Raw genomic sequence first — 26,385 nt, forward strand, 5'->3', positions numbered from 1 at the left:
GCAAACTGCCCAATGTCACTTGGCCGAAGGGCACCTTCGTGGAGACCATGAACGGATGGCAGCAGGGGTGGTTCTATGTCACAGAGCGCCGTGACTCCACATGGGCTGCTCTTACGGAGTTCAAGTCCGGGCCCCCAATGCGGCTGACATCCTGGCTCAACAAGGGCCTGGACTGGGTGTCGTCTGACGAGGTAACGATGTTGTAGAAGCGCATTAAGAGGATGGTAGAACAAAATATCAGCCTCGCCAGTGTGATTGAAGTGATGCTCTTCCGCCGGATACTCCCCTGTCAGGCGCATCAAGAGCCCATGTGGAAGTTCGACCCGGCCGGTCCCCAGACCCTGCAGTGGTTCTTCGGAATGAAGCACGAAGACATGTGGAAGCTCCTATTCAAGAACCAGAAGTCATGGCCGGAGACAACCGAAGACATCGGCCATGACAGCACCCATTGCGACCCCCGTATGTTCTTTGATAACATTACTTTGCGATCCCAAGGAGCACACTAAACTCTCCATTTTATTTTGCAGGGCTGGACAAAGAAAGCGGAACGAATGCACTGTCCGGCTCCACTACCTGAAGACGAAGCTATTCCTCTGCTGACGAGGATGCTAGTCCCGGCGCCGTACCAACCGACGGAAAAGAAGGCCTAGGAGAAGGGCAAGGAGGCCAAGACCGGTCTTCACCGTAAAGGCGACTCGGACATAGTGTCCGAAGACACCAAAACTCTCTCCTCCCCTGACAAAGAGGAAGAGGAGGAGGAAGAGAGCGATCCCCCACCCAAGGGGGAGAAGAAGACGAAGAGGGCAACTTCTGCCGATCTAGAGGCAGAAGTGTCCAAGAAAGGGAGGACCTCCCTTACGGATGACTCCGAGTCAGAAGCCGATGAGTGGCGCCCCAGGCCGAAGCCCCTGGTCGGATCGTAAGTACTCGAAGGTGTATATATATATATGTCCGACTTTTCTAGCTTATAGTTATTACATGCTTAAATTGCATGCTGCAGTCCGGTTCATGTCCACCCCAGTTATCTTCCTCTATTGGGAATTCGCTGGGTGCGAACATGATGGAGAGCAATTCACCTCAACCAGCTTCCTCCCCCATACAGCGTACAACACCAAGGTGTCATCCCAAAGGACCCTTCCGGAATAGGGAGAGGTGCCGGAGGCTGCCAAGACAGTGCCAACGGGTGACACCTTGGCTGCCGAGAACATGGGGGAACCAACCCCGATGGAGACTGGAGATGGGGCCATGTCCAGTTTGGCCCCCAACCAAATGTCGCTCCGGAAACCCACACGGTTCCAGAAATAGATTAGCAACCATCTTTGCGAGAATGGGGTGCGCCTACAACACCGGCGTTCTCTATCAATGCAGAGGCGCCGGACACTCTGGTGAGAGCACTTCAGAGCGCCACCATTGTGGAAGAACATCGTACCCTTATGGGTATGGTGATTGAAAAGGTTCAGTCCGTGAAAAGCGGATTGAGCGAAACCTACACTAGCCTTTTAAGAGGCTTTGAGGTATGTGCCTTACAGTGTCTTTTTAGCTGTATAAAAGAATGCCTGTGTATAGATAGTAGCCCCTGAGATTCTGTTCGGTGTTCGGAAAGAAAAACTGAACAGAGGATCTAACAACTCATGCAGGACACTAACGCACATATCTGTTTAAACAAGTAGGCTGTGAAACAGGCGTCACCTGACCATGCCGTCGAAGCATCCGAGCTAAGGTAGAAGCTAGAAGAAAAGCAAGGTATGTAATATCGAAGCACGTTTTAAACGATGCCAGCTATGATGTAGTATCTCAATGAGTTTCATAATTATGTTTGCAGCTGACACGTCTGAGGTCGAGGCCCTCAAGAGTGCGCTAGCCAAGGCCAGAAAGGAGGTGGAGGAGGAGCGTGACACCCGCCTTAAACATGAATAATGAGTGGAGGGAGTCCAGCAAGAGCTCAAGGATGCCATAGGCAAATGCGAGTCCTTAGACCACAAGAGTTTGGAGCAGAACTCTGATCTTGCTAAGGTACTCCAAAGCGCATAGGAAGCCCGGGCCGAAGCCCAAAGCGTTGTCCGGGAGATCCAAGAGGCAAAGTGAATTGCGGTGGGTATGGCCTTTAACATGCAGAGCAAGTTTGTGAAGAAAAGGTATATCTTTCTAACCTGGATTTGGAGTTATGCAGGTGTGTTTGTGGACCTGCCCCGGAGTATTGCTGATGCCACGGAGTTCTTCCAGGCCGAAGAGGGGAGCTCAACAGAGAAGCTGTTCTGGTCGCAGTACCTTGCGCCAGAGCATCATGTGCCCCTCAGCGATCAGCTGAAGCAATGGACCGAACTGCACTGGGTGGCTGAATTGGCCATGAGGAATTTGATAATCCGTATTTGGCTCGCCGAACCCATGCCCAGTAGCTACTTCGGTCTCGTCAAGCGGCTGGTCAGCGCCTGCCCTCGGCTTGATGCCGTGAAGTGGTTGGTCTGTATTGAAGGTGCGCGGATGGCCTTTGCCCGTGTCAAGGTGCAATGGGTGAAGATGGATGCCGTCAAGCTTGCAATCAAGGCACCGCCCGCTGGCAAAGAGCACCGCACGCCGGAGCGGTACTTTGATGATGTCCTGAAAGGATACCGCATTGTAGAAGGCCGATGTTCGAAGGACATCATTTTTGAATGAATGTATCTATGTTGTCCAATCCTGTATCATGAAATAAGGCTTAATATGTTTCTTATTTTACTTTAAAATATCTCCTCCTATGTAGTTGTTTATGAGATCTGAGAGTTGGCCATTCGTCGGCTTCAGCCCCCACGTAGGTAGTATGGGGGTGTTCGGGATAACACTTAAACACACTTGACCCAACGTACTAGTCCGTGAAGGAGGTGTTAGTGCGGCAAAACAGTCAATAGAACTATACGGCTTTATCGCCCTCACATAGCCATAGGAGTTTTATAATGGGAGTACGGGCGCAGCCCCTAGTATTGTTCGATTATCCGAACTTCGGTGCTGTGAATGCCCGGCCGGGTGGAGGCCGGCCTATCGTATAATGCGGAAAAATCACTAGAGATTTATAATTAGTTACCGAATAGCTGACCAGCTCTCACCGCATTATGACAGTCAGTTTTCCGCTTTCTCTACTGAGGTGTTTGTCCGGGTAAACCAGAAACACAATCGCAGTAGTTCTCCTTTTAATACCCTAGGCGATCAGACGGAACGTAAGGTAGCAACTGGCTCTATCACATAGATGTCCCTGCGATCGAAAGAGATTAGACAGGCCGACCATGGGTTGAATTTTGGGGCAACTGGCTCTATCGCATAGACGTCCCTTAGCACGCGCTTGCGCTCCTTCTTGGGGATATGGTTGACATATATCATATTCACCGTTTTGACTTCGGGGGGAAATTTCTTCTGACCCCCTGTTTTTGGTGTGCGAGGTTCCTCGTTGTCATCCTCACTGGACAAGCCTTTCTCCTTATGTTTGGCATTTAACTTGCCGGCCTGTTTGAGGACCCAACAGCTTCTGTTGGTATGGTTGGTAGGCTTATCACGAGTGTCGTGGATCTGGCAGGGTCGATCAAGTATTCGGTCCAGGCTTGATGAACCGTCTTTGTTTCGTTTGAATGGCTTCTTCCGTTGACCGGATTTGGAGCCGCTGAATCTGGCGTTGACTGTCATATTCTTTGGATCATCATTGTTGCTCCGACGCTTATGTTTGTTGCGTCGGGGCCTTCCGTTGCCATTTCGGGTTTCGGAAGTGCCGGGGTCGCTGCTACTATTACCGCTACGGGCTAGCCAGCTATCCTCGCCCGCGGAGAAGAGGGTCATTAGTGCTGTAAGGGCTGCCATGGATTTTGGCTTTTCTTGGCCGAGGTGTCGGCCGAGCCATTCATCACAGATGCTTTGTTTGAAGGCCGCTAGGGCTTCGGCATCCGGATAGTCGATAATCTGGTTCTTTTTAATTAGGAACCTGGTCCAGAATTTCCTGGCCGACTCTCCGGGCTGTTGGACTATATGACTGAGGTCATCGGCATCAGGAGGCCGGACATAAGTGCCTTGGAAGTTGTCTCTAAAGGCATCTTCCAAGTCTTCCCATCTTCCAATAGAGTTTTCTAGGAGGCTGTTTAACCAGTCTCTAGCTGGCCCCTTAAGTTTTAGGGGAAGGTATTTTATGGTGTGTAGATCATCACCGCGAGCCATGTGAATGTGGAGAAGAAAATCTTCAATCCATACTGCGGGATCTGTTATGCCGTCATATGATTCAATGTTCACGAGTTTAAACCCTTCAGGGAACTCGTGCTCCATTACCTCATCAGTGAAGCATAGGGGGTGTGCGGTGCCTCTGTATCGGGCCATGTCACGACGTAGTTCGGATGGAGTCCGTATGCGGTTTTCAGCCTGGGGTTGACTATGTTTATCGCACCAGGCTTGATAGCCCTCCTCTCGCGCCGGGGCATGCCCCCGCGAACTGTAGATTGATCAGGTCTGATCTACCCTATTTTCCAGGTCCTGTCATAGGTCGTATGTGTATCCCTGAGCTGTTGTTTCTCTGATTTTATGGCAAGGTGGTGCGGGCTATTATTCGACTTGAGTTGCCATTCTGTCCCGGCCACGTGGTGGTCTATCAAGTCCGTCAGCCACATTACGCATGGGTGGTATGGGCTCCAACGCCTCATCGTCGAATTGGGGTAGTAGCTTACGCTTCGGGTAACTCTTTTTTGGTCGCTCGAGGCCGTATTATTCGGCTGCCAAGACATTAGTCCATCTGTCATTGAGTAGGTCTTGGTCAGCTTGAAGCTTTTGTTGTTTCTTTTTTAGCCTTCTAGCCGTGGCTATTAGCCGGTGCTTGAAGTGCTCTTGTTCGAGAGGTTCCTCTGGCACAATAAAATCTTCGTCGTCGAGGCTTACGTCCTCTTCAGAGAGTGGCAGATAGTTGCTATCCTTCGAGTCGTTGTTCCCTGTTTGTTCGTCAGGGTCAACTTGTCCGTCCTCCTAATCATCCTGTTCGGATGTTGGTTTGATGTGGTCTTCTTGTTCTTCTAATGCGGAGCATCCCATGACCATCCCCATGGACGCCACATCAACTATCCAAGATCCAAGTGGACCAATGACAAGGGCTAGGGCACGTGCTATTCAATCCGAGGTGACATCACTCCTACTTGAGTTTTCTCCCTCTTCAATTGAGACATGGCTACCGCCTAAGTCTGAGATACTATGTGTCATCAGGTACAATGCTCAAGACTCGGAGCCGAGGACTGTAGATGAAGAGACAGGCGTCAACACTCTGGACAGCCCGGAACTTCCGGCCAGAGCCCGGAACTTCCGGCCAACCCGGAGCTTCCGGCCGCCGATGACTTCGACCAGCCTAGGCGTGCCAACTCTCGGTTAGCCTGGACCCCGTCCCGGACCTTCCGGCGCCCGGAGCCTCCAGCCGGCCCGGACCTTCCGGCCCCCGGATGCCAGCACATCTCCTCCGCGCCAACTCTCTGGTTAGGCCGGACCCTCCCCGGAACCTCCGACGCCCGCAACTTCCGGCCCTGCCTACGCGTAGCCATTTGGGCCGAGGCCCGTGTACCCTTTCATCACCTAGACTATATATACTCTATCCCGTACAACTTTCTAGGGTTAGCGTTGTGATAGCTCATTTAAGAGATAGAGCTACGCTCCTCCATATCGGATCTACTCCTTGAGAGAGACCGCGGCCCCTCTTCGGAGAAGATCTACCTTGGTTTCAAGATCTCCTTGCGGAGAAGAACCGGTTACCTCTTGTATCGTCCGTTGTTGACTTCGGATCTTGTATCTCTCTTTGTGTTTCGAGGATCTAGCACATGTGTGATCATACTTGTTGGTTTGAGTGTTCTCTTGTGTTCCCCTCATGATTTTCCCCTCGTTTCCCTCCTCGTGTTCTTCGCATTCTTCGCGGGATCCGCTCCTTTCGTGAAAGATCGGGTCACTAGGGTTCTACCCTACATCATCTTGGTATCTAGAGCAAGGTTGATCACGATTTCGGAGCATCCCCGTTGTGTTTCTAGCCTAATTTTGTTGTTTTTTGTCCTAATCCGAAAATCCCCACCAAAAATAGCCCCAAATTTTTTTAATTTGTTCGTGTGTTGAGATTTTGTTGGTTTTGATCCGTGAATTTTGTGTGTGGCTCATAGATCTAGCCTCCCCACCTTTCTTTTCCTCCAATTTCTTCTTTTTCCCCTTCGGATTTGGGCCTTTCCCGCAGTTTTTCCGCCCAAATCCATGATCCCGAAGTCTTTGTTCTTGGCAGAATCCCGACCACCGGAACTTCCGGTCCAGCCCGGACTTTCCGGCCACCGGACCTTCTGGCCTTCCCCGGAACCTCCGGAACCCGGACCCTCCGTCTTGCCCGGAACTTCCGGCTTCGACAGAAAGTTTGCACTACTTCCACAACTCTGCCCAAATTCCACCAAATTTTGTTCCGGTGCTCACCATATACCATATATACTTCCCCATACCTCCTCCACTTCCGCATAACCCAACTATTTTTAGACCGTTTCGCTCTCCGACACAATTGCTACTTTGAAGTTTGAGAATTTGAGTTGCGGTACCGTATCCTTTTGTGTTTCGGCTATCTAGGTATGGTTCGACATCGACGTCAGCGCTGCTCATCTCCGCCACGGACGCGTCATCAACAACGACCACCTCGACTACGACTTGGTATTCGTGCCACCATTTTGACACCATACCGGAAGCAAGACCGGTAACCTCATCTTGGTATTGGACATATCACTCTTGCCACTACATTGATAGCCATCATAGCCTTACTCCTTTGCGTTGCTTACCCATCGAGATTAGCTACTGAGTATTGCCGGCAACGAGACTTGTGCACATTAGTGATCATACTTCCCATAACATACATACATCATTGTTGCCTATATTGGTATCATCTCTTGTGTCACAAAGTTGTCATCACATACTCACTTGCTATCTTGGTTCATCAAGCATTGCATGAGAAAAGAGCTCAAACATCAAAGAGCCAACCAAGCTTTTAAGCAAAGTGGAAAGATAAGCAAAGAGATTTTAAGCAAGAAACATAGCATCATACAACATTAAGATTGTCATACTCGATCATCTTGGATCATATCATAGCAACACCTTGCATTCAAAATATTTGGGATAGAAGTCATTGCATTTTTGCTAAGTAGGTTGTGCACAAGTTCTTGTATCAGCCTATCGTGTAATCGTGCTAGCGTCTCTCTAGTGTTGTGCAACAAGAGCATTTTTGTGGATTCCACATTTTGGCTCACCCTTGGTTGCACAACCCCACTTATCTTTTTTGCGTGTGTGTTTCAGTGTACCTTATATGCTTGGTCTACTTGTTACATTGCATCTTGCGAATCTTTTCCAACATTATTGAAGCTCACTTACAATTGCATCAAATTTTGTGCCACCATCCTAACCAAGCTCCACAAAAAGATTTTACTTGTGTAGGTGTGAGAAACCGACAAGAACTCGTACCAATTGTGCTATTTCCTTGTCCTACATTGGAGTGATCCTCGATCCACTTTCAACTTCGGTCAAGGTACATTTGGTACTCGTTCCTCTCTTTCTACCACTCACATTTGTCTTGGAATGATGGATAGGCCAAGTACTTCTACCAACCCACTCTTCATGGAGCAAGACGACGACATGAACTCCTTCGTCACCAAGAGTCATCTCTTTGGTGCACAACGTGCTTTGCATCAAGAGCAACAAGCTATGAGTGAACGCATCGACAACCTTGCCGCCGACTTGCGACTTTCCGAGCAACGTACAAGGGACTACTTCGACCACAAGCTCGACGATCACAAGAAAGAGAATGACACAAGGATGGACGAGATTCGCGCTTTGTTGCTCAACCGCTCTTCCTCCACTTCAAGAAGGAGCCATTCAAGTCGCCATTCCGACTCAAGTACACCGACATCGAACACTCTTCGTCGAGCCGCGCGCACCGACCGTCAAGCAAACCTCAATCCACTTCGGGATACCGACTCTCAAGAGCGCTGGCGACGTCAAACCGAAGAAGCCTTTGCGCTAGCTCGAGAATGGCAACAACAATGCCAACATGAAGAGGAAGAACGCGTGCGTCTACACCAAAATGCACAAGATGCCCAGGCTCAACGTCAAGAACAACAACTCCATGACGCTCAAGCACTTGAGGCGCAACAACCTCTACGTGATGCGAGTCGAGCCGTTGCCGACCAAGGCCAACAAGCCCGTGCAGAAGAGGAAGCACTCCGTGAAGAAATTCACGAGCGATGATTTCAAGCTCGCATGCATCATCTAGTTCCCCCTCGAGCTCGACGCGTTCCTCCACAAGCTCGCCCAGACCATCAAGTTCATCAAGAGCATGAAAACAATGGGAATCCTCCGCGACAAGAGCAACATGAGGTTAACAACCCTCCGCGTCAAGAGCACCACGAGTTGGACAATCATCTTCAACATGGGCATCATCATCCCCGACCCCAACACAATGAAGAGCAACGCTACGGCAAGCTCAAGTTCACCATGCCCAAGTTCAACAGAAGCAACGATCCCGAAGAATACCTTTCATGGGCATTGAAAGTTGACAAAATCTTCCGTTTGCACAATTATGAAGAAGAGAAGAAGATCGCGATGGCATCCCTTGAGTTCCAAGACTACATCCTCATTTGGTGGGAACAAGTCATTGAGCACCGCGAGGCAAGAGGTGATCCACCCATCACTACTTGGGCACAAATGAAGGATGTCATGAGAGCACGCTTCGTGCCTACCTACTACAACCGCGACCTCTTCAAGAAACTCCAACAACTCAAGCAAGGAACCAAGAGCGTTGAAGAATACTACAAGGAGATGGAGGTTTCAATGATAAGAGCCAATGTGACGGAAGATGATGAGAAAACTATGGCACGTTTCTTGAATGGACTCAATCATGCTATCAAGAAGATCGCCGACTTCCAACCATACTCAAATCTCATCGAGCTCGTGCACCAAGCTACCAAAGCAGAACGCCAAGTGCAAGATGATTTCAAGTATGCCAAGTTCTCATCCAAGTCCTACGGCTTCTCCAATAACCAAGCTTCAACGACTCCAACACCGACTACAAGACCGTCTACTTCCAACATCGACAAGTGGACTTCCAAGAAAGCTTCGCCTACTACAAGCAACTTCAAGCCGAGAGCTTCATCATCATCAACCCCTACCGATGAGACCGTCAAGACGAGCTCCCTCAAGTGTTTGACTTGCGGAGGCCGAGGCCACAAGTCCTATTAGTGCACCAACAAGCGCACCATGATCTTCAACGACGATGGCACTTATGATTCCATGAGCGAAGGAGAAATGGAAGCCCTTGAGCAAGTCTCCATGCACCGCCAAGTGAACAATGAAGAAGAACAAGTCTTTTGTGATGAAGACTCAAGCCCCGCACTTCTTGTCTCCAAAGTCTTGACTCTCTAACATCACCAAGATGAAGACCAAAGATGCACCATATTCCACACCAAGGCCGGCATCAATGGACGATCCGTCAAGGTCATCATCGATGGAGGGAGTTGTCACAATCTCGCAAGTGAAGAACTTTTCTCCAAGCTCCAATTGCCCAAGACGAAGCATCCACATCCATACAAAGTGCAATGGCTTAGTGACTCCAGCACTATCCAAGTAGAGCACCAAGTACAAGTCTCCCTCAAAATTGGCGCCTGCGAAGACACCTTGGAGCGCGACGTCATCCCAATGACCGTTTGCCATCTTCTCCTTGGACGGCCATGGCAATTCGATAGAGGAGTCGTCCACAATGGGCGTACAAACCACTATAGCTTCAAGATGCAAGGAAAGGAGTTTGTGTTACGACCTATGTCTCCAAGCCAAGTGATCGCCGATAAGCAAGCCACCCATCATGGAGAGAATGGTGAGAGAGTGAGCCACCAAAAAGAGAGTGAGCGCCACAAGCCCAAATTGAGTGCCTCCACGATGAGCGAAAACAAGAACCTCATTCTATTTGCCACCAAACGTGAGATGAGAGAAGTGTGTGAGAACCCATCTAGTGTCCTACACTACGTCCTCGTGTGCAAGGACAATGCACCACAAACTAACACTTCTCACACTCTTCCTCTAGTGTTGTCTTCTCTTTTGCAGGAATTTCAAGATGTTTTCCCCGATGAGCTACCTCCGGGACTACCTCCATTACGAGGCATTGAGCACCGCATCGACCTCATCCCTGGAGCACCGCTTCCGAACAAAGCTCCCTACCGCGTCAACCCTGAAGAAACCAAAGAAATTCAAAGGCAAGTAAAGCATCTCATAGACCATGGACATGTGCGTGAAAGTTTGAGCCCTTGTGTGGTACCGGTCATTCTTGTGCCAAAATGTGACGGTAGCTTTCGCATGTGCTCCGATTGTAGACCTATCGATGCTATCACCGTTCGCTATAGGTACCCCATTCCACGCCTTGATGATATGCTTGATGAGCTTAGCGGTGCCACTATATTTTCTAAAATTGATCTTAAAAGTGGTTACTATCAAATCCGCATACAAGAGGGTGATGAATGGAAAACCGCATTAAAAACCAAGTTTGGTTTGTATGAGTGGTTAGTCATGCCTATGGGTCTCTCGGAAGCACCGGGCACTTTTATGCGCCTTATGAATCATGTCTTTCGCCCTTACATTGGTATATTTGTTGTGGTTTACTTCGATGACATTCTTGTGTTTAGAAAATCTATCCAAGAGCATGTCACCCATGTCCGTACCATTTTGCAAACTCTTAGGAAAGAGCGTCTCTGTGCTAATATGGAGAAATGCCTTTTTGGTGTTGATAAGCTTGTTTTCTTGGTTTTTGTGGTCTCTTCTAAGGGTGTTCATGTAGATGAGTCCAAGATCAATGCTATTGAGACTTGGCCGCAACCAACCAACTTGCATCAAGTGCGTAGTTTTCTTGGTCTTGCGGGTTTCTATCGTCGCTTTGTGAAGGATTTTAGCACCATTGCTTCGCCTTTGCATGCTTTGAGCAAGAAGAATGCGCCGTTTATTTGGGGACCATCCCAAGATACCGCATTCAATGAGCTTAAGAATTTGCTTACTCATGCTCCCGTGCTTGCTTTACCCAACTTCGACAAGCCTTTTGAAATTCATTGCGATGCTGGTAGTAATGGCATAGAAGGTGTGTTAACGCAAGAGAAGCGCCCCATAGCTTATTTTAGTGAGAAACTTTCCGGAGCGCAACTCAATTATCCCATCTATGACAAAGAGCTATATGCTTTAGTCCGCGTTTTGCATGAATGGGAACACTACCTTCGTCCCCATGAGTTTATCATTCATATCGATCATGAGACTCTCAAGTATCTTAAGGGACAAACTAAGTTGAACAAGCATCATGCTAAATGGAGTGAATTTATTGAGTCTTTTCCCAATGTCATCAAGTACATCAAGGGTAAAGAAAACATAGTAGCGGATGCTCTTTCCTCCATTTGCATGCTTGTCACACAACTTGAGTTAGATGTCATTGGCTTCGAGCATATCAAAGACTTATATGAGCATGATACAACTTTTGCCATTCCTTATGCCAAGTGTTTGTCGAATACATCTTGGGAATGCAATTACATCAAAGATGGCTACCTTATGAGAGCTAACAAACTTTGCATTCCCGAGTCCTCTCTTAGTTTGTTGCTTTTGTAGGAATCTCATGGAGGAGGCTTAATGGGACACTTCGGACGCGACAAGACGTTCGCCATGCTCTCGAAAAGCTACTTTTGGCCTAAGATGTTTCGGGATGTCAATCGTTTCACCAAACGGTGTTCTACATGTCGCAAAGCTAAGTCCAAAGCTCAATCTCATGGTCTCTATATGCCTTTACCGATTCCATACCAACCTTGGGAAGACATTAGCATGGACTTTGTACTTGGTTTGCCTAGAACTCGAAATGCGAAAGATTCCATATTTGTCATTGTGGACCGTTTGTCCAAAATGGCGCATTTTATTCCTTGTCACAAGATAGACGATGCTTCACATGTTGCTAATCTCTTTTGTAGGGAAATATTGCGTCTCCATGGTGTGCCAAAGACAATTGTCTCGGACCGCGACGTCAAGTTCCTTAGCTACTTTTGGAAGACCCTATGCGCCAAGTTCGGAATCAAGCTACTCTTCTCAACGGCGTACCATCCTCAAACCGAAGGCCAAACGGAGGTGACAAACCAAACACTCTCCGCTCTACTTCGAGCACTCATCAAGAAGAACATCAAGGAGTGAGAGGAGTGTCTACCCATCGCCGAGTTCGCCTACAACCGAGCAAGACACTCAACAACCGGCAAGTCCCCTTTTGAGGACGTCTACGGATTCAACCCTTTGTCACCATTGGATATTCTACCTCTTCCACTCCAAGAGCGAATCAATTTGGACGCAAGTGCACGAGTGACCCATCTCAAGAAGGTGCATGAAGATACAAGACACACCATCGAGCGCCAAGTACAACGCCTTGCGACCAAGCTCAACGTCAACAGGCAACCTAAGGTCTTCAACATTGGTGATCTCGTGTGGCTACACCTTCGCAAGGAGCGCTTTCCACAAGAACGCAAGTCTAAGCTTCGACCACGAGCAGATGGACCCTTCAAGGTGCTCGCACGCTACAACGACAACGCTTACAAGATCGACCTCCCGCGCGACAAGTACAACGTGAGCGACATCTTCAACATCAAAGATCTCTCTCCCTTCCATGGTGACGAAGAACTCGATCCGAGGATGGATCTTCCACAAGGGAGGGGAGATGATGCGGAGCATCCCACGACCATCCCCATGGACGCCACATCAACTATCCAAGATCCAAGTGGACCAATGACAAGGTCTAGGGCACGTGCTATTCAATCCGAGGTGACATCACTCCTACTTGAGTTTTCTCCCTCTTCAAGTGAGACATGGCTACTGCCTAAGTCCGAGGTACTATGTGTCATCAGGTACAACGCTCAAGACTCAGAGCCGAGGACTGTAGATGAAGAGACAGGCATCAACACTCTGGACAGCCCGGAACTTTCGGCCAGAGCCCGGAACTTCCGGCCGACCCGGAGCTTCCGGCCGCCGATGACTTCGACCAGCCCAGGCGTGCCAACTCTCGGGTTAGCCCGGAACCCGTCCCGGACCTTCCGGCGCCCGGAGCCTCTGGACAGCCCAGACCTTCCGCCCCCCGGATGCCAGCACATCTCCTCCGCGCCAACTCTCTGGTAAGGCCGGACCCTTCCCGGAACCTTCGGCGCCCGAAACTTCCGGCCTAGCCCGGAACTTCCGGCCCTGCCTGCGCGCAGCCACTTGGGCTGAGGCCCGTGTACCCTTTCGTCACCTAGACTATATATACTCTATCCCGTACAACTTTCTAGGGTTAGCGTTGTGATAGCTCATTTAAGAGATAGAGCTACGCTCATCCATATCAGATCTACTCCTTGAGAGAGACCGTGACCCCTCTTCGGAGAAGATCCACCTTTGATTCAAGACCTCCTTGCGAAGAAGATCCCGTTGTGGATTCAAGACCTCCTCACGGAGAAGAACCGGTTACCTCTTGTATCGTCCATTGTTGACTTTGGATCTTGTATCTCTCTTTGTGTTTCGAGGATCTAGCACATGTGTGATCATACTTGTTGGTTTGAGTGTTCTCTTGTGTTCCCCTCGTGATTTTCCCCTCGTTTCCCTCCTCGTGTTCTTCGCGAGATCCGCTCCTTTCATGAAAGATCGGGCCACTAGGGTTCTACCCTACATCATCTTCGGCGTTCTCTGGAGTATCATTGTCTTCGGTGTCGGTATTGTTGTTCTTACCGCGACGTGATTTAGAGTAGCGCTGCTGACGTCGACGTTTCGGCAGTATCTCAGGAGGTGCATCCTCTACTGGGTTTTTCTCATCATCGCCATCGCTATTTTTAGGTGTATCCACCATGTATACGTCATACGAGGAGGTGGCCATCCAACGTCCGGTGACTAGCGGGTTTAGGGCCTACTCCTCTCCGGCATCATCGTCCATATCGTCGATGTCTTCAGAGGCATAATCAAGCATGTCGGTTAGGTCCTCGACAGTGGCGATGAAGTGGGTGGTGGGTGGAAAGTAAAATTCCCTATTTCCAGCCCCTCGTTCGGGCTGTCCGTGAGTCAGAAGAGGTTCCTCTATGATGCGAAGGGATCGCATTAAGTCCAGAGCCTCATTTAAGAGCGGGATTTGGACAGGGTCGGAAGTTTCTGGGCCGAGCTCGCATGAAGCGGGCCTCCAGGGTTCGAAAGTAGTATCCGGAGAAGAGTTCGGCCTTCCAATGATTGCCGGAGACGCTATTCTCTTGGTGTTGAGCTCTAAGCACGCAAAGAGTCTCGTGGGATCTAGACTCCCGTCTTCGGACCAGATGACGTCCTCTGGATCTAAGGCCGGAGTGGTGGTTGAGGCCGCAAACCCTTGGAAGATCAAGTCTCCTCGGATATCAGCGACATAGTTCAGATTTCCAAAACTGATCTGGTGACCAGGGGCGTAGCTGTCGATCTGCTCCAGGTGGCCAACCGAGTTGGCACGCAGTGCGAAGCCGCCGAATACAAAGATCTGGCCGGGGAGAAAAGTATCCTTCGCAGCAGCATTGCTGTAGATGATTGATGGAGACATCGAGCCTATCAACGACGGCACAGTGGAACTCTTCAATGAAAGCACCAATGTCGGTGTCAAAACCGACAGGTCTCGGGTAGGGGGTCCAGAACCGTGCATCTAAAGATCGATGGTAACAGGAGACAAGGACACGATGTTTACCCAGGTTCGGGCCCTCTTGATGGAGATAATACCCTACGTCCTGCTTGATTGAGTTTGATGAATATAGAGGTTACAAGAGTTGATCTACCACGAGATCGTAATGGCTAAACCCTAATTGTCTAGCCTGTAAGATTATGATTGTCTCTTCGGACTAAACCCTCCGGTTTATATAGATACCAGAGGGGGATAGGGTTGTACAGAGTCGGTTTACAAAGAAAGTAATATCAATATCCGCACGCTAAGCTTTCCTTCCACGCCAAGGAGAGTCCCACCCGGACACGAGGGAAGGCCTTCTATCTTGTACCTTCATGGCCCATCTATCAGGCCCACATCACGTAGCCCAGACACCCGAGGACACCATAATCTAGGCCTCCCTCAGGGTCCCAATCTTCTTGGATTGGCGGAGGAGGGAAGCGGTTACCCGTTGAGGGATCAACTCCCTTCCTCGACCCGCCTATAAAAAGAGGGGTGGAGGAGGAGCAGAGGCATTCATCGTTGCATCCCTTATCCTCCATTTTATACCTTCTCCTGGATATGCTGAGAAGGAGAACCCAAGGCCAGGCCCCAGGACCTAGCTTAGGTCTTTGCATGGGCCTCAGGGGAGCGCTCGAGCGGCGCATCGATAGCATAGGAGGTGGCAAATTTGGTGCGCTCATTGCTGGGTCGCTCGTAGATTCAATTCTAGTGAGAGGCGACACAAACAACACCGCACCGAGTCCCATAATGGGTGTTCGGTGCGGTAGTCGGTCGTGGCCCATTCCTCCTTTCCCCGTGGCACCGGAGAGGGGTCACAGGATGGATTTGCCATCAACAAAGGCAAACCTGACCCCTCCTAAGCACCGTCCACTTGTCATGCAGGAGGTCTCTTTGCTCCCATACACGTCTCCCAAACGTGCGGTGGTTTCTGATGTCAGGGCCGTTGGGGATGACCATGCTCTTTGTGGGATTCTCCGGAGAGCATGGTGCCCGACGCAACTGTTGTGCTGGGATCTTCGGATGGCATTGATACGGAAGGCGGCGGCAACCTATGACGCGTCAAGAACGGGGATGACAATTCCAACAAGGCGTGTTTGCCGGTGACTCCATATCTCCCATCTGGGCCTCCGGCAGCGTTACCCTCCGCACTTGCCCTCCGATTTCTTCCTCCTAGCTGGGGAGCGGTGCCATCCTGATCATGGGGTGGCACTGAATCCCAGCCGGTACCGCCTCCTACATCCTTGGTCCGTACCTGTAATACCCTGTAGGAGATGGACATGGGCAAGGGAATCACATGGCACTTATCTTTTTTCAATCTGAAATATGTAGGCACTTGCCAAATTTTAGTTCAAATAATGCAATCTCTTGAATCCATGTATGTGTTCTGTAAGGTTTGTCCTTGTTTGATCAGCATATTAACAAAAAGGATGACTCTTGCCAGGGAATCGTGCATGTATATGTCCATGCATAGGTGGAATGCCTCTATATTTTTAAATGAACGAGTTTCCCCCGGTAGGCTATCTTGCCGGTACCCTCTATTTTGTTTCCGGGGAGTTAAGCCTTCTGGGCACGAATAGTGACTAGGGACTAGCCCCCACCAATATTTTTTCACGAAAGGCCACTGCGACCATCCTGACCGAAGCAACGTTCGGGTCAAGGGATGGGAGCACCTAAGTTTCAAAGAGCGGCGAGGTTCTCTTATGCACAAGTTTTTGCTTACAGAACACGTATGGACAACAGATAGAACTTATTTGTTTGGCTTGCCAGAGATCGTAGTGTTGGTTCATCTTTCCAGCTACCCTTAGAGGTCAAGTTCTCGTCAGGAACCTATAGTTTTATGAAGATGGAAATGATGCCAGATGCGATCTTATCTGCATGAACATGTGATGCCCATGAAATGCTTATGCAGGCATGCAACTTGTCGAGGCCCCCAGCACTTCATTTATTTCTCTGTTGCTCGGGTTCTGCTCCTAGATTTGAACAATGGGTTACATGGAACTGAGGCAAGGCCTGTACAAAAGGGTGGCTACCGGGCAGGGCCCAACAGCTGCGCCTTACTAGTAGAACTTGTGGAGAATGCCATCTCCGGTCTCTAGACGGACTGTGCCAGGTCTGGTGTCTCGAACTACTCGGTAAGGGCCTTCCCACTTTAGCGTCAACTTGTTTGTACCCTTGGAGGACTCAATGCACCTAACAACAAGGTCGCCTTCCACAAAACACTGGGCATGAACCTTGCAGCTATGATAGCGACGCAGGGCTTGCTGATAGCGTGCATCACGTGTAGCAGCCCGGAGACGGTTCTCCTAGAGAAGCACAGAGTCGTCACACTGGTGCTGATCCTGCACTACTTCATCGTAGGCAAGTACTCGAGGTGACCCGTAAATGAGCTCCATGGGGATAACTGCTTCTGCCCCATAAACTAGGGAGAAGGGCGTCTGCCCGGTAGCTGGATTTGGTGTCATTCTGAAGGACCAGAGAACTGACGGGAGCTCATCAATCCATCGCCTGCCTCACTTCCGCAGCATATCAAACGTTCTCGTCTTGAGTCCTCGCAACACTTCAGCGTTCACCCTCTCATCTTGTCCATTTCTTCTGGGATGAGCAACATAGGAAAATAGATCTTGCTTCTGAGGGCATGAACATATTGCATGAAGGCGTGGCTCGTGAACTGGGTGCCGTTGTCGGTGATGATCCTGGTAGGGACCCCGAAGGAGAACACCAATCATTTCAAGAACTTGATTGCTGACTGAGCAGTCACCTTTCTCACGGCATCTACTTCTGGCCACTTTGTAAACTTGCCAATGGCAACTAACAAGAATTCCAAGCCACCGATAGCTCAGGGAAAGGCCCGAGGATATCGAGCCCCTAGACCGAAAATGACCATGACAAAGGGATTGTCTTAAGAGCTTGTGCAGGAAGATGGATGTTCTTGGAATGGAACTGGCAGGCTTCACAATTGGTGACTAGCTCGACCGCATCTTCGATGGATGTGGGCCAATAGAATCCTTGGCGGAATGCTTTCCCAACTAATGGCCTATATCCAATGTGGGAGGCGCAATTGTGTATTTCCGCCCGTAGTTCCTTTCCTTCTTCCCAGCAGATGCACTTCAATTTCACACCGTTGGGCCTCCTTCTGTATAGAGTGTCATGGAGAAAGTAATACATACTGGCCATCCTGGCTATTCTTTCAGCTTCCTCTTGTTCATCATGAAATTCTCCAGTTTGGAGGAAACAGAGTATGTGCCTTGCCCAAGTTGGAGCCTGGGGCTCGACAACAAGGACTAGCAGCACGTCCTCATCTGCGGGAGGCTCTACCATGAGAGGCTTACCGGAGCCCACCTTTCTCCTCTTTCGAGCCATTCTTGCCGGGGATACGCAAGATTGTGTAAGATGGAGAACAAAAGTTCCTGGTTCCACAAGAAGTTTCACGCAAAACAGTTTGATAGATGATCAGCTATGATGTTTTCCGCATGGGGTACATGCTCTGTTTGCAATCCGTCAAAGCGCTCCTCCAATCTTCTCAGTTCCTCAATGTATGCCTCCAATAATGGACTTTGGTAATCCTTGTTGACTTGCCTCAGTTCAAGTTGTGAATCTCCTTTAATGATCAGCTTCCTGATTCCCAATTCTATTGCAATCCAGAGCTCGTCAAGGAGCTGTTCACACTCTGTTGTATCATTGGTTGCTTCCTCTCAGGGAAAATGCATCTGGACGACATACTTCATGTGCTCCCCTGTGGGAGCAATGAGAAGCACGCCAGCCCCCGCACCTTGCAGGGAGAATGCACCAACGAAATACATGATCCATTCTTGGGGCGCTTCCTTGCCGAGGGTAACTGTTTCTAGCACTTCTTCATCAGGGGTTGGCGTCCATTCTGCAATAAACTCTGCCAACGCCCTACTCTGAATTGTTTACGTGCTCTCAAATTTCAGGCCAAAGATGGATAACTGCAAAGACCACTCCACTATTCTACCGGTAGCCTCAAGGTTTCGGGGTATCGTTTGCAACGGAAAGCGGGTGAAAACCGTAATCTCATGGGCTTAGAAGTAGTGGCGCAGTTTCCTTGAGGCCATGATGTGGCCAAAAATCAACTTTTGCACATGAGGGTACCTTGATCTTGCCCCCTGTAACAGGGAACTAACGAAGTACACTAGGTGCTACACTACTTTCTTCCTTGCCACATCCTTGGGGTTGCCCCTGCTGTCGTGCTCTTCTTTGTTCTGATCCTCAACCGGTCCTTCCGGGCTTTGCTCACTCTTTGTTTCCTCTACTTCTCGCTGCGCTGCTGGGGCTGCACTAACCACTTGATTAGTTGCCGCTAAGTACACCAATGATGGCTCTTGTGGTCTAGGGGCAACCAAAGTGGGCACAGAGTTCAAGTAGGTATTCAAATCTTGTAAAGTTGCGTCTGCTTCCGGGGTCCACTTCATCGGCCCTGCCTTCTTCAAAATCTTGAAGAACGACATGGTGCGCTCGACAGACTTGGAGATGAATCTGCTAAGTGCGGCAATGCACCATGTCAGACGCCTCTGTCACAGCCCTAGCTCAGCCCCTGTTGTCTTTGCTTGATCAACATGTCATCATGTTTAAAATTCAGATGAATTTGAAATGGGGACTGTTAAACCCTAGCAGCAAATGAAATTCAACTAGGGTCAAAATTAAATCTTTTCAATGAACCCAAAATGCCCTTCATAAATGTTCATCATTTTTGAATTGGTCTAGAACCTCTGCCAAAAATGGTGCACACTTCTCTAGGACACTCTGGATTTTTGAATTAAATCATAAATATTTGAATTTGGACAATTAAATTCTATAAAGTATTTTAAATGTCCAAATAATCTTGAAAGCATTTGAGAGCTATTGGAAATAATTCTATAAGTGCCCACAAATATTTCCAAGATTTTATGAAATGATTTATTATTTTTACTAAATCAAAACATATCAAACAAATAGAATAACAGAAACACAATTAACAGAGAGAGAGAAGAATTTACCTCGGCCTATTACTGTAGCAGCCCATGAGGCCCACAGCGCCGCCATCTTCAAGCTGCTGCCAGGAGGATGCCGAGTGCGTGCTCGCCGCACGCACACACACGCCGCCACCTACTGCCTGCATGTTGCTTCGCCAACTCCCTGGACACGCCATGCTACCCCCAGAACCGTCTGGATCGCTCTCCCTCTCCCTCGTTCTCTCCCTCGTGCGCTCCGTGCCATGGCCGAAGCCACCGCAAGCTTGTTGTCGCTGTTCGCGTAGCCACCACACCCCCCTCGACCTCTCACCGTGTCATAGAGCTCCGCCTCGATGTTTTCGTCCTCTCCGCCAACTCACGGGACGCTGGAAGCCCCATATCGTCATCCCTGGCCTCGTCTCGAAGCTTCGGCCGCCGAGATCGCCTTCATCGTTCTGCCCTTATCAGATCTCCCCGAGCTCTCTGACAACGCTGCCGGATCCGTTGTGAACCACCATGTCTACTCCCCTTTCTCACCTGTCCTCCCGTGCCCTTTAGCTCCCTTGCCACACGAGCCAAAGCTCAGCTCCACCATTGCCACAACACGCGTGCTCCCCGTGCTCCATGCGTTGCCGTCGTAAAACGGGCGTGCCCTGGAGTGACCCTGGCGATGACGTGCAACCAAGGCAGTTTGGTAGCGAGCCGTAGCGCAGCACCCGCACACAACCAAGCTCCACCGCCGCATATGCTCGCCGCCGCCACCGCTACGTGCCGTCCCCGGCATCCCCACGACCAGCACTGGATGCCCCGCACCACCGGCTCTCCAACTCACCTAACCGCGTGACCAGCCGTGGCCGGAAACGGCCGGCCGGTGATTGCCGCCGCGTCGGGTCATCACCGGCGTAACCACGCCGATGTGGCACGGCCATTAGGGGCCAATCCCACTGTTTAGCCACCTAACTACCACTGACAGCAGGCCCTACAGGCGGGTCAAAACCAGTCAGCACTAGTTTTGACTGGGCTTAACCAGTGGGCTGCACTGGTCATGTTTGACCTTGGTCAGCCACGGTTGACCTGGTGACGTCATGTTGTTGTCATGCTGACGCAGTAATGTTTTTCTGTGTTTAAACTAATTCAGGAAATTCCAGAAAAAGACTTAAACTTCTAAAAACATAGAAAATCAACCGTAACTTCAAATGAAATAATTTATATATGAAAAATGATCAGAAAAATCCAATCTATCCATGTGTACCATTTTCATGCATGACAAAGCAACTTAACATTGCTGTTTATATCAAAACATTATAATGTACTTTATAAATTCATAACTTGAGTTGGAATTTGAACCCTTGGTTCAAATTGACTAAAACCCTTCTGGGTTTAGTTGCATTAGCTCAACACACTCATTTTGCCATGTCACATTCATGCATCATATTATTGCATTGCATTGATTGTGTTCCTTCTATGTTGCCGGTCTTTGTCACCTCTTAGTAAACGTGGTTCCGATGATGAAATGGATGACACCGATGAAGAACTATACTATCTTCAGAAGTGCCAGGCAAGCAAAACCCCCTTGTTCATTCTGATACAATCCCAATCTCTCGCTTTTGCTTTCTTTTACTACATTAGGACAACAACGATTCAACTGTTACATGCTGCGGTAGTTGAACCCCTTTTCTCTGCATGACCTGTCATTGCGACAGTAAATAGATGAAACCCTCTAGCATGAGTAGGAGTTGTTTGAACCCTGATGTGCCTACTCATTCATGCTTGTTGTCATGCCTGCTACTGCTTAGAGTTGAGTCAGGTCTGATTCATCGGGGATGAATTGGAATGTGGTGAACATTAATAAGTTTTTTTCAAAAAAAATTCAATTTTTTTTAATTTTTTTCAAAACTAGTAATGGCGCACCGTGGGTGTGGTGCGCCATTACTAGTTTAACTAGTAATGGCGCACCACTCCCACGGTGCGCCATTACTAACTTGGCCCAAAAATTCAACCGAATGCACCCCCGGTGGACCGCCTTTTCTGTTTAAAAAAAATAAAAGAAAATGATGGAAATGTCAATAAAATAAAATAAAATAAGTTTCCCATGTGATATGTGGTCTACTTGTTGGGAAATTTACAAATCTGAATTTCGACTTTATTTGCAAAATCTCTCTGGAATTTGTAAAATGGGCATAACTTTTGCATACGAACTCGGATTAAAAAGTTCTTTATATGAAAAATAATCTACTCGAAAAGTTACACCCGAATTGAACAGAATGAAAGATATGGGGCTTTTAAGATCTAGAGGGGGGAAATGAAAAAAAATTCAAACTTACTAGTGGCACACCATTTGCTAGGTGCGCCACTAGTAACAGAAAAAAAATTGGTTTAAAAAAATTGGATTTTTTTTTCAAAATATGATACGTAATATTACCGGGAAGTTTGAAATATTTTTTAAAAATTTCATCATACTCATGAACATGAACAAAGTCCTAGACATCAACAAGGTTTAATAGGATTGATATGATAGATATATCAATAAGTGCCTGTGAAGTGAGCTGGTGCTGGGATTGGATAGAACTATGAAGTTAAGCGTGCTCGGGCTGGAGTAGTGTGAGGATGGGTGACCTTTCGGGAAGTTTGACCACAGAATTCGATTTGACTTGAGATTAAGCATATGGTCCTGAGGTTAAGCCATAGTGACCTGCGATTAAGAAAAAAATTCAAAAAAAATTCAATTTTTTTTAAAAAAATTGTTACTAGTGGCGCACCTGTAGTGCGCCATTAGTAGCGAAAATAGGTGCGCCACTAGTAGGCCTTTTCCTAGTAGTGCGGTGAGAGGCCATGTAGGAGTACATGATGGGTTGTCTCATTGAAACCGTCCTCGGGAACTGAGTTCTGTGTTTGTGATCCATGAACAGCTACTACAACATATTGGGCCCTACGCACCTGTAGTGCGCCATTAGTAGCGAAAATAGGTGCGCCACTAGTAGGCCTTTTCCTAGTAGTGCGGTGAGAGGCCATGTAGGAGTACATGATGGGTTGTCTCATTGAAACCGTCCTCGGGAACTGAGTTCTGTGTTTGTGATCCATGAACAGCTACTACAACATATTGGGCCCTACGCACCTGTAGTGCGCCATTAGTAGCGAAAATAGGTGCGCCACTAGTAGGCCTTTTCCTAGTAGTGCGGTGAGAGGCCATGTAGGAGTACATGATGGGTTGTCTCATTGAAACCGTCCTCGGCAACTGAGTTCTGTGTTTGTGATCCATGAACAGCTACTACAACATATTGGGCCCTGAAATATGACCCCGCTCGACTTATTAACCCACCTGTCCTCTGTCCAGGAGTTGCAAGTAGTTTCTAGAGTTTGTAGTATACTGGAGGCCGTGCATTACTGACCTAAGATTAAGAAAAAAAATGAAAAAAATTCAAAAAAAAATTCAATTTTTTTTTTAAAAATTGTTTCTAATGGCGCACCTGTAGTGCGCCATTAGTAGCGAAAACAGGTGCGCCACTAGTAGGCCTTTTCCTAGTAGTGCGGTGAGAGGCCATGTAGGAGTACATGGTGGGTTGTCTCATTGAAACCGTCCTCAGGAACTGAGTTTTGTGTTTGTGATCCATGAACAGCTACTACAACATATTGGGCCCTGAAATATGACCCCGCTCGACTTATTAACCCACCTGTCCTCTATCCAGGAGTTGCAAGTAGTTTCTAGAGTTCGTAGTATACTGGAGGCCGTGCACAGTGCTGACCCAAGGGGTAGGCTGTGATGCGGTAGGCACATGGCCCGGTGTACCGAGTCGCCCGTTTGGTGCCTCGGGAACCCTACACACATCGTTCGGGGCCGTAAATGGAAACCTCGGCCGGACTCCCTTTGGACAGAACCTGAATAGCCGATAAACCTGGACTAGGGACTTGTGTGTTTAGTCTAGTCGTGGTCTACAACCACGTCGGCTTTCGCTTGAAGTCTGCCTAGCACATGTCGTGTGCAGACGCTAAGTGGTGGAAACATGTGTGAAGAAGTACACCCCTGCAGGATTATAAATGATCTATTCGAATAGCTGCGTCTGCGGTAAAGGACTTCTGGGTTGCCTATACAGTGCATAGACAAGTGAAAGTGGATACTCTAAAATGCGCAAGATAAGTGTGAGTGCTATGGATGGCGTTCTCGTAGGGAGACGGGAGCGGATCCATAATGGTGTATTGATTTGGTGAATATGTGGACTCGTGTGCGCCACCTCAAAATTGTTACTTGAAGTCGTAGTTCAGGATAGCCATTTAGTCAAAGCTGGCTTGCTGCAGTTAAACTCCACCACCCCTTTGTTGATATTGATGCATATGTAGCTAGTTCTGATGTAAGTCTTGTTGGGTACATTTGTACTCACGTATGCTTAATTTATGTTTTCGTAGAGAGACTTCAGTCTCACTAGTAGTTCTGCATGGACTTCGACGTTTAGCTTGTTACCTCAGCTACGATCTTGTACCCTTGGGAGGGTCTTGTAGATAGTCAGGCTTCTCAGCCCTTTTCATTTGTAGTTTTCTGTACCCAGACATGTTTATGCTTCCATTGCCTGTATGCTCCGTATGTTGGGTCATGTGACCCATGATTGTAATTCTTACTATGCATGACTCTTCAGAGCCTTATGAATAAATACTTTGGGTCGTAGAGTTTCGTTTTGATGCCATGTTGTATTTGCACATATCGAGCATATTGTGTGTATGATTTTGAAATGCTTGATATGTGTGGGATCCGACTATCTAGTTGTTTATTCTTGGTAGTCTCTCTTATGGGTAATTTTTCCTAGTGCTTCCACTGAGCCATGGTATCTTGCTACTGCTCCGGAACACTTAGGCTGGCCGGCATGTATCCTTCTTCGTTCCTGTGTCTGTCCCTTCAGGTAAATGTCACGCGTTCTTCCTTTAAGTCCATGTAGCTTGCTACGACTTGGGTTCATACATTGATGACCGACACGTTCGTTGCTGGGTCATGTATGCTTGTCCCTATAAGTTAGTGCCACTTTGGATTCACGACTAGTCATGTTGGCCCGGGTTCTCTGTCATATGGATGCTAGTGACACTATCATATACGTGAGCCAAAAGGCGCAAATGGTCTCGGGCCAGGTAAGGTGGCACCCGAGGGAATACCATGCGTGAGGCCGCAAATTGATATGATGTGTTACATGCTAGATCGGTGTGACTTAGGGTCGGGTTCCTGACAGCTTTGGTATCAGAGCCTGACTGCCTATAGGATTACCAAGCCAAACTGGTCGAAGTCGTGTCAAGAAATGCTTTAGTTATGTAAGGGAATTAATTGTGGAAGGGAACGTAAGGCTCTTTTTACTCCTTATACCTTATGCCTTCTGATCTGAGTCGGCCTCTTCTTTTCTACGGGGATTAAGAACTAGGCTTCTCATCTTTCTATCAGGATCACGTGTTACTAATCTGTAGACTCTTAGGATTGTTGGTCTCAAGTCTCAGTTCAGTTTCTACTACTTCCGTATATTCATAGCTGGCCTCAGAACCTTGATATTGTGATGTTGAGTGGTCATGCCACTATTTTGCAGGATGTCTCAAATCTTCTAGAGCATTTACAGCCGTTATGCTGTTCGAGTCATCCCAGGTTTTGAAATAGTTGGATGCATTTGCAACTCCCTTCTTTCCATTCCCGATGTTTCTTTGGGCTAGTTTAACCACACTAATCGGTGAGTTGAGGTACTCTTTTGCCTCGACATATATGTTGGAGCTATTGTTATGACCCTAGGTGTCTTAGGGAGTCACCTAGTAATATAGTCGTGTTTTGTGTTCCCAGTGTGATGATTCTGGCCGTCATTCTCGAAAGCATTATGTGATGCCATTTAGTTAGTGTGCATTCTATTCCTGGGTTCTTTAACCCGAGATTCACCCTACTTATTTCATGTTGATAGTGTTTGCATGTTCCTTTAGGATATTAGTAACCTTTGCGATAGTCCTCGAGGTCCGTGGTATATCATTCTTCCAAATACCATAAACTACTTATGGCAGAAGTTCTTCCGTACCAAAAGATCACAACCAGAGTGCTCTTGATGAGTTATCCACTCTACATTGTGAATCTGCCAGTTCTACCTTTCTGCATGGGTTATCCGGAAGAAATATGTTGAGGTTTGTTCGACATGCAAATCTATGCATCCACAACTCAGAAAGTGATATGTTCCTTTGAGTTGTCCCTTTTTAGTTGCATTCTGACCCTTTTGTATCAGTCGATAGTCAGGAGTAGTTGTGCATTCGTGCTATCGATGCCTATTATTCTTGTGGTCCATCAAGCCATTCTATTCCGGAATGACTAGGAGAAACAAACTCCAGTACCTTGTCCACTTTGAGGATTGGACAAAAGTAGTTGTATTTCGTGGATCAAAATGCCAATCCAGCTTTTGCTCTATTCTACCTTGGAGTGTTACCATCTTTATGTCAAGAATGTCATGAGAATTGCACCACCTCTCATGAATTCTTGACGTAGTGATAGTTCTTGCCATCATTATTCATTCCTCGGTCCCGTGTTGTTGTAACCGGAATGCCGACAAGTGAACTGTGATGTTTGAAACCAATACTCCTAGCAACCTCGTTGCTTGGTAGTTAATGGACAATACTCTCACTCTTAGCGTTCTTGTTATTGAATCATCATCCTAAGATCAATCGTGGTACCTAGTCCTTATTTCCGGTGCACTCTTCGATCAATGAGTTAGGATTGTGCTAATCCCTCCCTCTTTTGATCATATCGTCTTG

Source organism: Triticum urartu, chromosome 3 (assembly GCF_003073215.2).
Source record: "Triticum urartu cultivar G1812 chromosome 3, Tu2.1, whole genome shotgun sequence".
Lineage (NCBI taxonomy): Eukaryota > Viridiplantae > Streptophyta > Magnoliopsida > Poales > Poaceae > Triticum > Triticum urartu.